The following is a 12,739-nucleotide window of genomic DNA, read 5'->3' on the forward strand; positions in this document are numbered from 1 at the left end:
ACGTTTTTTCCAGCCCCATATACATGCAGATTTTATGTAAGGATGTATAAAATCCCCTTCCAGTTCTCCAAAGGAGGTTCTACAGTGCTTCACTACAGAGGGGTTTTTTTAAACACAGCAAGTATCATGTTAAATTAAAAAATGGGACTGGCAGAAGTAAGAGATGTGAAATCATTCAAAGCTAATGCCAGCACAGCGTTTAGTCATTAAGCGCAAGCATACTGCAGGGCGTACACCACTGGGTACTGTAGCATCTCAGATGATGGAGATGTTGTGCAAGTCACGCTGTAATGAAAATTATTGATGATGAAGAATCAGATTATATTTTCAGCCATTGGTTTAAATGATCATTTTTTTCAGTACAGATCCAGAAGTGAAACACAGCACAGAGACGTGAACCCCAGGGAGATGCATTTTGTATAGCTCTCGGATCCACTTAAAGTTCCAGAAGAGACAAAGCCAAACTTCCCTTAGACAGGAGATGGTTGTTGTGGGAAATGCACAAGAGACAAAAGGACTTCTTCACTGTCAGATATCCTTGCCGGAAACTGGAAAAGATAGTAATGGAAATCTCACTTTATGCATGCTCTACTCCTCCCAATGCAGCCATTACTGGCTAATCCTAGAAATAAGGTACTAAGCTAGACAGACTTTTAGTCTGAGCCAATATGGCCGTTTTCATGTACTAGGCATCCAAACAATGATCTCAAGCTAGGTGAAAAAAAATTCTTAATCAAAGACACACAGTAGGGTCCCATGCTCCTCGAAGGCCCTATGTGGTCTAGAATCAGCAGATGAGTAAATTCAAGTTTCACACTCATCAGGGTCATGAAATGATAAAAAGTTGCATACTGGAAAGCTTCATAACATCCCACAGCCTATTCTGTGCCAAAGCAGAGTACATTTACTAGTGTTTTGTCTGGACTAGTTGTAAAATGTGCCAAGTAGCTGGATTTCTGCCACTTTCCCTGGGAGATTTTACCACAGTCCAAGAGACTTCAATGTTCCTTAGAAAGCTGTAACCAGTGTTTGGGGTAAAGTTCCATCTTCTTTTTCCTTATTGTCATAGGGAAATCTAAAGTGTGCATGAAAATCATGGTTTCAAACTTGATGTGAAGTGGAAAGTAACATATGACCAAACAAAGATGAAAAAGAAACATTATAAAACGCTTGTATCCTTCTCTATGTCCCCTATCTCCTTCATCCAATTGCATTCATCAAATCTGTGGAGGTCTCGTGCTGGGAAGTTAAACAAAATCAGTGTCCTGTGCAGCCCTGAACTGGTGCCTACTGGAGTCAATGGGTAAATGCCAGCCTGATCAAGGGCGACAGAAATCAGAGCCCTAGAGCACCAGCTGAACAAGATTCAGACAGTGGATAGCACTGCAAAAGGTTACTCCTTCAACCTGTTCCTTCCCAGGCTGCCTTGCTCATTTTCTTCTCAGTATTTTAAGAAAGACTAACTCACTAATTGTTATTCCCAGCTGCTGCAACTTTATTTCTGAAAAAAAATCATACTCTGAATATGAAGCAGTGTCATGTGCAAGAGGAGGTCAATTTTATGCCAAGAGCAAACTAGTAACTGCCTGGGAGAGTCCAGCAGCTAGTTATGAAGTGTAAATGTTTTAATTCTACTGGAGATCGCCAAACTCAAGCCTCCAGTTTTGTCCCAGCTGCAGATTTTCACTGGGAGAGCTCGAGTATGACCAGTGCTTAGGACCAGTCCTCATCCAGACTGCTAAAACACTGCACGTCCTAAGTACAGCACAGGCTAGCGGTGGTTTGCACTGCTGGAACTTGCCCTAGCGTTAAGCCGTTTAGATACAGTTAAATGCTATAAAAAGAGCTCTTCTTATTAGACTGTCTTTTCAAAACGGCTTAGGGCTCAAGAAATCAGCTGTCAAGGTTTCAGTGCAGATGAGAGACAAGAGCTCAAATCCCTAGTTAAACTCAAATCTCAGACAGGACATATCATTTCAATTCTTTATTTGCTCATCTTGATGTATCTTTACCATCTTAGCTATTACCCCCCCCCCCCCCAAATGCAGGCACATTAAAAAAAAAGGATAAAAATGTCCAATAAGATTATCTGTCCAAGTTTGTCTGTCCTCTGCCTCACAAAAGCCTGTCCTCTGCGCCCCTGCACGGTCCCAAGGCCCAGTGATGGGGTGTCTCGTTCCCCTCTCCTACTCTGCACAGTGAATCCCTCTGGCCCTCTGCCAAAAAAAGGTCAACAAATACAGGCTCCTTTGGATCCAGTGAAATATGCTCCAGAGACAGGTATTTTGTAGAGCACCACGTCTGCCACCATCCTTTTGTCTCTTAAATCAGGCTCTCTTAGCTCTTGGGCCTCCCTGACTGTAGCGGTGGTGGCAGGGGATGGGCAAAGAGCTGCTCCTTCTGGGTAAAGCAGAAGGTCTGCACACTCAATGCGTCCCCAAAGCTGAGATTTGCAACCACAGCACCCATGTGAGCACAAACCCACTGCCGCACGCCCGTTTCTCACCCAGGTCATTTCATGGCAACCCGATAGGGACAGTGTATAATTCTGTTTTGCCTCGTGGCTTTACCCCCTCGCACAAGCGCAGCATTCAGGGGATCACCCACAGTCCCTCCCTTAGTCATTCTTGGGGCATGAGTCTTTTCGAACTCGCCCTGTATTGTATCATTGTAACTCCATTGATTTCACAGGAACTAATCCTGATTTACAGAGGGTAACTCAGATCAGGCCCCCTTTGACTAAAGCTCCATGTCTAGAAGAAAAATACCTTCAATCAATCTTCAGGGCTTTAAAACAAAGCGCACTTTAAAAATGGCTGTACCAGGAATTCATATCCTGCTTTCTTCTGACTGTAACTATCATTTTGACTTAATAAAACATGACAGTAAAGTTTAAGGATAAAAGAAAATGCTTCCTCTTTCATTTTAAAGAAAAGATATGCTTTCAAAAAAGACTAAAAAAGGAACCTCGTGTAAAAGCATTAATTCTTCTGTTCGGGATCTTTTGTGATTGGCACAGTCATGATTTTATTAGAATGGGATACCAGAGGGAAGGAGAGCAATGCAAAGCGGTGGACATTAAAGTATTCAAAAAAGTACTGGAAGAATAAGGGAAACAAATATAAACATTATAAAGCAAGACAGCTCAGCAATGCGGCTATGACAGGCTGGCACAGGCAGCTCTGCCCTAGAAAACTCCAAGGCCAACAAAACCACGGTCGTTTATTCATGTGCCGCTCCTTGCCCTCCCCTCCCACCCTCACCAGCTGGAATTTGTCCCACCAGACTGGCTCCAAGGGCCATTTCATACTATTGAAGAAAAGGCACAACTTTTCCCTCTGCCCCTGGCCACATCCATACACTCAGCCCTCAACCATGCCTGCGCTGGGGAGACGGATCTGTCTCACAGCCGAAACATGGCACGCTGCACTTGCATGTCCACATGTCAGATCTCATGTGCACCCTTAGACCAGGCTCCTGCATAACAAGCTTTTCTCATTTATTTACTTTTGAGGCAAACATATGGGAATGATCTAACTACTGTTCAGATGAGAATCTGTGAAGGGATCTTGTTTTGCTTTAATTAAATCACCCTACGGTCTCCTGAAGAATCAAGCTCACCCCTAATTTTGCAACGGCTTACACACTGCAGCTCTTGTTCTGGCTTGGTTTCGCCATGCTCTCGTGTGCCCACCTTGTTCCGGGCTTCCCATGGCCTCCACTACAACAGCATCTAAAAACCTTACACTGAACTCACTCTCACAACACCCCAGGAAGACAGAACCACATTTTCATGCCTATAATCCAAGGGTTATCTTCTAAAAAACCCCTACAATTCAGCAGCAGGGTGGATCGCAAGAGTGTGCAGGTAATACGCTCTCCTGCGGCAAAGCAGAAGCTCGAGCTTCATGCTGACCACTGGGGCACTCTCACAGCTCCTGCCTTGCACAGTCTGCAAGGCACCGGTTGCAGTATCACGGTAGGCTTTATACCAGGAATAAACAACCAAGGTCTCGCAACACAGGTCACTTTATTGCAACCTTTCTGTTATCTATATAAATAATTCAGGCAACCCTTTGCAAAGGAGAAATCAGTTTAACCTAATATAGTTAGGTTCATGGCTTGTGAAGCCTGTAGTGGAGCTGAATAGTAATAGTCTATAGTTTGATCTTCTTAGGACTACATCCCACAAAAGATTGACCGTGCACTTTGTGGCATTTTATTTCTAGAGCGCTTTCTGATTGCTGTTCAGACCCACCCAGGACTGGTCAAGGTCCCAAACCAAGCCCACAAAACGCTGTTCTTGTTCAGATCAGGTAACACAGACAAAACTCTTAATAACGGCTTGATACAAAATGAATTGGTTGGTGTCAGTCCACTTCTTTATGGACTGGTGTATGCCCTCAATGAGCCATCATCAGCCACCACTTGGTTACTTGGCCTCAGTAGCACAGTCAATGGCTGCATGGTCCTGGAAACTGAACTGTTTCCTCACCTTTCGAGGAGGCCCTCCAGAACAGGAACCTATTATAGAAAGCTCCCATTAAATAAAGCTGATTCAACAATAAAAGCCTGTGCAACAGAGCAAAATACACTGTACTGCTGGGTTCCTGCCAAACCCAGTGGGCATAAATAAATACGTGCTTTGCTGACACTCAGACCTGCTTTTGAATAGCGCTAACCTGACCACACATTGAGTGCGTCCCCAAGTGCTTCAAGAGGCTCTCCCCAAAGGGCTCTAGATCTTTTTTTTACTGGCTACACATCATATAAAGACATGAGAAGTTTTGTGAGCGTTTGTTTGGGGTATGAATTTAGCACTTGTGAAAAGGTGCCTTGGAGTCTGAAGTCTTCTGTTTATCCAAAGATCGTATTTGGCAATGAAGGCTTACACTCATTTATTTCCCTGGTGGTATGCCTCCACCGTGCTCTAGAAGACTACCTCTACAGTGAGGATGGAAAGACCTTCTATTTGCTGGTTACAGAATGGCCTCTCTGAGAGGCTGTCAACAGAGATGTCAAAGTGGAGGTATTTTTGGTAATTCTAGGACCTGGACTGACTATGGAATTATTTTTCATGTGCTCCATCTGTGAAACATAGAGATGAAGGTAGAGACTAATGCAACAGCAGAATACAATGGATGCTATGGTACTTAGCATGACTGCAATTTAGACACGAGGTTTACTGCAGCCTAGATTAGAAATCAGGAGCTCCTGGCTCTCAGTCGAAGTCTCTGGATGCTCCATCAAAAGGAGAGGATGAATGAGTGTAACACAGCCCAAGAGAGAAGCCATCCCAGGGCTCACAGGACAGCAGCAACACAGCAAGAATAACTATTCCAGAGGCCCTGCTTGCAGCAGGGGAGTGTGCCCAGGGCTCGGCATCCCTTGCAGTGCAGTCGCCTTTCTCGCTGTACATGTAATGTAGAGTCCTCTGCATGGATGCTGTAAATCCAAGGCGCCAGACGTGCTGTTTACATGCAGATCAGCTACCTAATGCAAGTATAGTAGATTCAGCATCAGACTTACTGGAAATAGTCACCTGGTGCAAGGGCTCTTTCTGGCTGGAGGTTTGGTACTCAAGCCCATAGACCCATGCCTTAAGCATATAGCTGTTGTAGAAACACTAACACAGCAGCTTTTCTTCAAGTTACTCCCCTGCACAATGTGGGAATAGTTTGTAAATTTGCAAATTAGCAGAGCCACAGCCTCTAATACCACACTGCGCAGCCAATGTCATTCCAACACACTCTGGTGTCTGACAGTCTGAAGACGCTCCTCTATTTCCAGTGATTTCCAGAGGTGTGGTGCTCCTGCTCAAACACCTCCCCACCACAGCTGTGACGCTACAGCTGGGGCAACTGAGGCATGACACAACTCTGTGACTCGGTCACTAGTAACTGCAGCCAGTTTTTGGTAGAGACAGAAAGAGAAGTAAACTCCTCCTGACTCTTCCAAATGCTTTTGGTACAGGGCTTTCTTTTGTGTCACAGTTTAATATGAAAACCATAAGTGTTCTTGAATTTTTGACTTATTAGAGTACTAACCGTTGCTTTACTGACACTAGTTTTTTATTCAACTCTAATTAGAGGGTCCACTGGTGACATTTTTAGTAAGGAAGTTAGCGACAATGGTTCCAAATGGTATCAGAACTAATATAGGTTGGTAACTTGCGAGGTTTCTCTCTTCAACACCGTGAGGGCAAGCTGGGGACAACTGCAGTCCCCAGATTGTGTCAAGCAGATGATAGGCAATCCTGATAAACTATGTAGCAGCCACTATGGTGACCCTGTTACCACACAGTTGGGAAAACAGTAAGAAGATGAAATTTAAAAAAAACCCACTTAATTCTCCTTTGACCTGAAGCAATCTCAGAATTCAAGTCTACAGCAGACGAAAACTGAGCCATGAAATCATCACACCAATCAACCTCCTGCCTGAGAGTCAGCCATAACATACGGGCTTGACTTTCCCTAGAGCCTTGTTTTTCCAGTTTAAAGACTCTAGCGCTAGCTCCTGACACCCACCCCGCTTCTGCTCCATCCCACAAATCCTCTTGCATCACTCAAGCAGCCCCACACGCCAGGGTCAAAGGCAGTTGCTGCACGTCACAAACCCATCTCATCCCTCCCAGCAGCTCCTTCCTCTACTGCTACGTTGCAACAACAGGATGAGAAGAACTTTTTCTTTTAATGCTTGCCCATGCAGGAGAGAGAAACCACAGCTTGTTTGTTTTTGTTAAAGATTTGTGATTACCCGGTGCCACATAACACATACTCACGGTTTAATTGTAACTCTAGGAGAATAAGCATAAAGCATCGCTGTAGCGCAACTCCAAGTTCCAGTCTGCTTGGAAACAAGAATATATTTTGCTGCAGCGTCTTCTTGGCGCTGCATAGCATCATTTATCATATGGAAACCTTTGGCTAGAAGGCATTCAAACAGCCTGTATATGCCCCAAATCTGAACAGACAAAATAATAATTGTCAGCCAGACTCTTTTTTCTCCTGCCATGCCCAGCTTTTCTCATATTTCTTGCAACAGCCGTTACCTGTTGGTCTCTGTTAACTCTTCCCCTCATTGGAGCAGCAGGGCTGCTTTGGTCTGCCCCAATTCGCATTCTACTTGGGATACTGTAGAGGAGAATGGCTATTCCCAGAGATACCCAGCTGCAGGATAGCATTGAAGGGAAGCAGTGCAGAAAACACACAGCTCACAAATGAGAGGTTATTACCGACTGCTGTGTGTAAACAAAATGGGACTGATTCCTCATCTACTGAAAACAACAGTGACATCAGTTTTCCCCTGAAAAATATCTGGTGATCAACAGTTTCTGAAAAGGCTGAGCTGAATTTTCCTCTTCCTCCAAACATCCTATGCAACTTCCCTGATACCAGGAGCATGGTACTGAGTTACCTGCTAACTGAAGCTCACCAGCCTAAGAAGACAGGTATTACTATGCTGGGTCACAGCAACATCCTTTTAGAGCTTTTCTCAAAAATGATATTTAGGCAAAGGGAAAGTGAAGCCGGACAGGTGACCTTCAAAAAGCCCTTGGCTGCATTCTTTTAATGAACTGCAGTCGTAATTTTCACTGTCCACAGATTTACTTCACCTAAACAGTACACAGTACCATCCCCATCCTGTAAGGTGTCCCTTTCCCTAAATTCCCAAAGACACCAAAGTGATCCAGGATTTAATGTAAACCCTAAGATCTACAACTTAGCTAAGCAGCTCCATGCTGGAATGGAAGGGAGGCATATCTGAGACTGAAAGCTGCGATCACCCTCCACACTCATGTTTTTGACAAAATCAGATGTCCAGCCAAAACTGGACATCTGAATCTTCTCCCATCAGGCAGGAGAAGCAGCCTGCCAGCGGATGCCCCAGCCCCGGGGTGCCAGCTGTCCTCCTCAGAACTGCTTTAGAAAACCCAAACAATCCCTCAGACAGAAACCTTGTCATCATCTTCCAGGAGGCAGGGTCTGAGCAAGCGTTTGGGGGCTGATATCATTTTAATACACTCCGAGGCCAGGCTTTCTGAAGAAGATGAATTATTTGTAATGAATTCCAATCACATGGCGCTCCAGCCCCCACACCTTCATCCTGCATATATAACCAAATTAGTTTAGGAGATGTAAGTTATTCAGGGACTTAGCTGTTCAGTCTGGCCTTGGAGGATTTGCTCTCATTATGGCTTTTATGCAAATTCTGTCCTCCAAATCTCTTCTGAATCAATTATTACTAGATTAATTTAAACATGTCCACCTGGGGTGCCTGTATATCATGTGCCTCATGTTAAAAAGTAAAAAGGATGATAATGAATTCAGGAGGTGACTGAAACAGATTCCTGCTTTGTGGAAATGTGACCTTTTTGCATAATGTCATAAAAGAAAGAAGTTCCCTCAAGAAACATGGCAGATAGGGTCGTTCGTTGGATCAGCTGGGCTTTCAATCACTCTTTGGAAATTAGCATGATACAATAAAAAATTAATAAGAAATTAAAAAAATATATCACTTTAATGCTCCAGACTATTAAAGTCTTCGATGGACTACTAATTGAAATGTAATGCTTAATTTTAAGCAATGCCATTTTATTAATGGTAAAAACTTGAATTAATGTCATTAACCAATGTTAATATTACAAATCCCCTGAGGGATAACAAAGCAATTATGTTATTCACAGAACTGAAAGGGGTGAAAAAAGATGTAGTCTGTACACGGCTGCACTAAGGCAGAAGAGACTGCTTCCATCTGCATTTCCTCTGCTGAGAAAGGGGGTTTGTTTGTTTGTTTGAGCAAAGAGGAGGGAGAGGAAGAGAAGAATCTGCGCTAAGTTAATTACTGCTGATTTTCAGGCACTTAATAGCTAGGAAATTATTCTGTTACTCAAACACCATACTGTGGGGATCCTGGAAAAATAATTTGGGAATGAGAAATTGATTACAAACCCTCCTTCGTGGAGGCTTCCCCTGTGTGCGCTTGGATTCTAACACACGCACCAAGAGCCTTCACCTGATGGAAACGCCTGATGCAAATACACAGCCTCCCACCTGGCAGTAAATGGCTTTATGGAGCTGTGCTGTTTTGCGTCTGCCAGGGATCACCCAGGAGATCACTTTCTGTGGTACTGAAGGCCCTCAAGTCCATGCGAGGGAAGGTGGTTTTATTTTATATAGTTTAGCAAGTTCAGCATCTTGTTAGATCCACTGCTCATACAGCAGGATAGATGGGGTTAGCCTTAATTAAAGAACCAAAACCAATACCCTTGCCAACTGGCAGAAGTCACATTGCCCAGAGGGAGTAAGAACCTTGTATGGTGCTGGTATAATACTGCATTTTCCCCAGAATAACCATGTTTGAGATAAACCCTTGATTAACTGTTTTTTTATTGTCTGGCTGATAATTCAGAGACAATGGGGAGATTCAGCAAGCCAGAGGATGAAGATTTCCCCAAGGAGCTACAGACCTTGTTGTTATTCCTCAGAATCCCAAAGACTTTTGCTTTTTATTTACAAAAAGTGAAAGTACTCCAATGCACCCAACACACCATTGTCAAAATCCACGACTCATGCAAATGCTTCTTTCAGTGTGCACTTTTCAAGGCAACCAGTCAAATGTGTCACAAATTCACAAACAGTATTAATCCATAGGAAGAGATACAAAAATTAGTTTCCTCTGTTTCATGTAACGTGTCAACGCTCTGCTGTAAACCAGCTCTCAGGATGCTCAGGAGATTCTTCCGACACTGTCCAGCCAAGCACTTTTTAAAAATTAAGTTCATCTCCTTCTTAGAGGAAAAAGAAAAAGAAAAGCATTGACACTAATTACTACCAGGCTTCCTATTTATGTTGCACAAGGTGTAAAACCTCAATACTAACCCAAAAGAAATCAACTGAAAAAAGACCAAGGCTTTCAGTGGAGTGAGAATCTACTCCTGAATTTGGCTGAATATAATAACAGGGATGCATATTTGGTGGCTGGGACCAGGGTGTCTTTCTTTCTCTGTAGCCCAAGCACAGAGCACCCAAGTGCCTCTTTATGTTTCTGTTCAGGATATAGATACAGCTGTAAAACACGACAAGATTTGGGGGGTTTACTTAAATTGATATATTACTTAGCAATCTTATTATAAATGGGAGAGTGAGCAAGCGGAAGAATTACTGCAAGGTTTCCACTGTGCTTACCAATGAGGTCCTGCACACGGCAGGCTTCAGTCTATGGAGCCAGTTATGCTCGACAGCATGATGCCTTTTCTCCTGCAAATTTGCAAATCATTGCGTTTTGTCTTCCAGTAATGGTTTCTCTCTTACCTCGTCTCCCCCATTTCCTCAAAGAACAACATTAAACCTCCTGTGAAATGTCTCCAAAGTCCATTCTGTCACTATTCCATTTTCTCTCTCAACCCCCGACTCCCAATTTGAAAACAGAGGGAGGGGAAGCCACTGAAAACACCAAGGTCAAGGCAGAGTGAGACAAAGTCAAATTCATGCAATCATTTAAAACCGCACGCCATCAGACCATTACAGAGAGACGAGACGTTACAGATTGCAGCTTAACAGATCGCAATGGAGGATGATGGGGGAGAGGAGAAGAGAGAAATGTTCCTTCTGGGTTAAGACTTGCTGATTAAAGTGCACGAGTGGGCAGGGGACCGCGACAGCATTTGTGTTCATAAAGCCAAGACTTACTTCTCGATATTAATGGACACACCGTTGTCGCCAGATACAATGTTTTGTTATTGCATGATTAATTGAAAGTCACACGCAATGACATATTACAGGCAGGATAAAGCTGTCACTGGAAAGCAATTCTTCACAGTAATTCCTGCCAGTCTCTACAATCTGAAATTGCATACCCCATTACAGACAACCCCTCAAGCACAAACGCATTACATATCTTTATATAAATAATAGTGACTAACAACAGCAGTCTGAGGTAATCTCTGTGGGATATGAAACAGAGAAAAAGGTAAGACAGAGAAATTGCCTTCAAATATTAGTAAGCTTGTCCGTGCTAATCTCCATCAAATGAGCCATTTCTCTTTTCCTCTAAAATAAAACCTGTTCCTGTTGGAGACACATAAAGTATGATAAAAGGACATGTTGTGGCATAAATGACAACTAGAAGCCTTTCTTCTTCAAAAGGCCACTAGTTCTAAATCTTAAAAACTTATCTTGATCAAGACTAATTAAACTTCGACACAGTCGCTTTATTACTTACTTAGGTCAGTAAGTAAGTATCAGTAACTGGTCCAGCTCACTTTTTTAAAGCCCCCAGATCAAAGACTCTTTTATATTTCTTTTGGCAGTAGCAAGAAGATATCAAGTCATTAATTTTCTCCATGCATTTTATTTCAGTTAGAATCACCGCATTCAAAATACAATGTGGAAGAAAAATCTACAGTGCTCAAGGGAAAGGACACAGCCCAGGGGAATATAGGTGCCCAGGAAATAGCTCGTGTCACTTATATTTTGTGTATGACAACTTCACAGCTGAATTGTCAGTAATGGTACACAGCTGTCTAATCTTAAGTTGGCGTTTAGTGCTCCATTTCCTGTACCATTAGCTAATGGTTAGATCTGTCGAAGTGCTCAATTTATTTCCTTGCTATCATCTGAACATAAATTGGAGGCAACACCCCACTACTCACATGAGTAATATTTTAAAGACTCGCCATCAGATAGGATGGCATCATCCAAAACCACAGTACCCTCTCTTTTGCAACTTCTCCATTAAAGAGCTCCATTTCACACCCCCACGGAGATGGTCAGAGGTTTTAAGCCTTTCGAGCTCGCCCACTTGGACTTTCTGTTACCAATCACTTGTAAATTAAGGAAAAGTGATGCAAAGGTCTTTACCTGCTCCGAAGACGGTCTCTTGCAGGCTCTTGTAAATCTGCCAGTGACAGGAGCCAAGAGAAATGGGGACAGGAAAGCACAAAGCCTGGGCTGTCCTGTGGCCTGGAGGCAAATAGCAATCTCTGTCTTCACCTAACCCAACCAGAGCCCTGCAAGAGAGTAAATCTGTGTCCACTGGCCTTTTTAACAGTCCCTTAATGACCGTTAACTTTTTTCAGCCAGCCATTGATTCTAATGGCATGTGCATTCACACACAATAATACCTCAGACGGCCTTCATTAATTTACCATGCATAATTTCTCTGAAAGCTTTTGCCAATAGAATAGCCCTAAACTGACTCAGTAACTCGTGAAGATAAAGCACTTTCTGTGTGAGACCATTATGCAGATTCACAGCATTCTCCTCAAATAAGTTAAAAAGTAGGTATTGTGCGGTGTCTACCCATTTTTTGGCTGCAGCAAAGTACCAGGGCTTGCAAATGTAAAGCTGCTGCTGGAGTATCCGGTGTGACAATGAATATGTAAGATACTTGGGCTGGGGAAGGAACAACAAGAAAAAAGGCAACTTATAGGATAAAGCCTTTCTGCTGTGAAGTTCCTGAAATCTCTTACAAATTTCAACAACAGAAAGTCCTAAAAGTGAAAGGCTGTTAAAATACCAGGGGAAAATGCAGCAATATAGATATTCACCAGCCTAGGTCCATTCCTCCAGAGAGAGTGGGGGGAAGATCCAGCAAAGAGGGTGGATTAGAAACAAACTATCCCGGAGAACAAGGGTTTGGAGCCGTCAGGAACTACAGTGCTGCCCGTTAGCCTTGCAATAAGTTATGGAGCTGTCAGCATTTTCCCATTATAAATCTAGCAAGTCTCCTCTTATGT

Source organism: Gymnogyps californianus, chromosome 7, assembly GCF_018139145.2.
Source record: "Gymnogyps californianus isolate 813 chromosome 7, ASM1813914v2, whole genome shotgun sequence".
Taxonomy (NCBI): domain Eukaryota; kingdom Metazoa; phylum Chordata; class Aves; order Accipitriformes; family Cathartidae; genus Gymnogyps; species Gymnogyps californianus.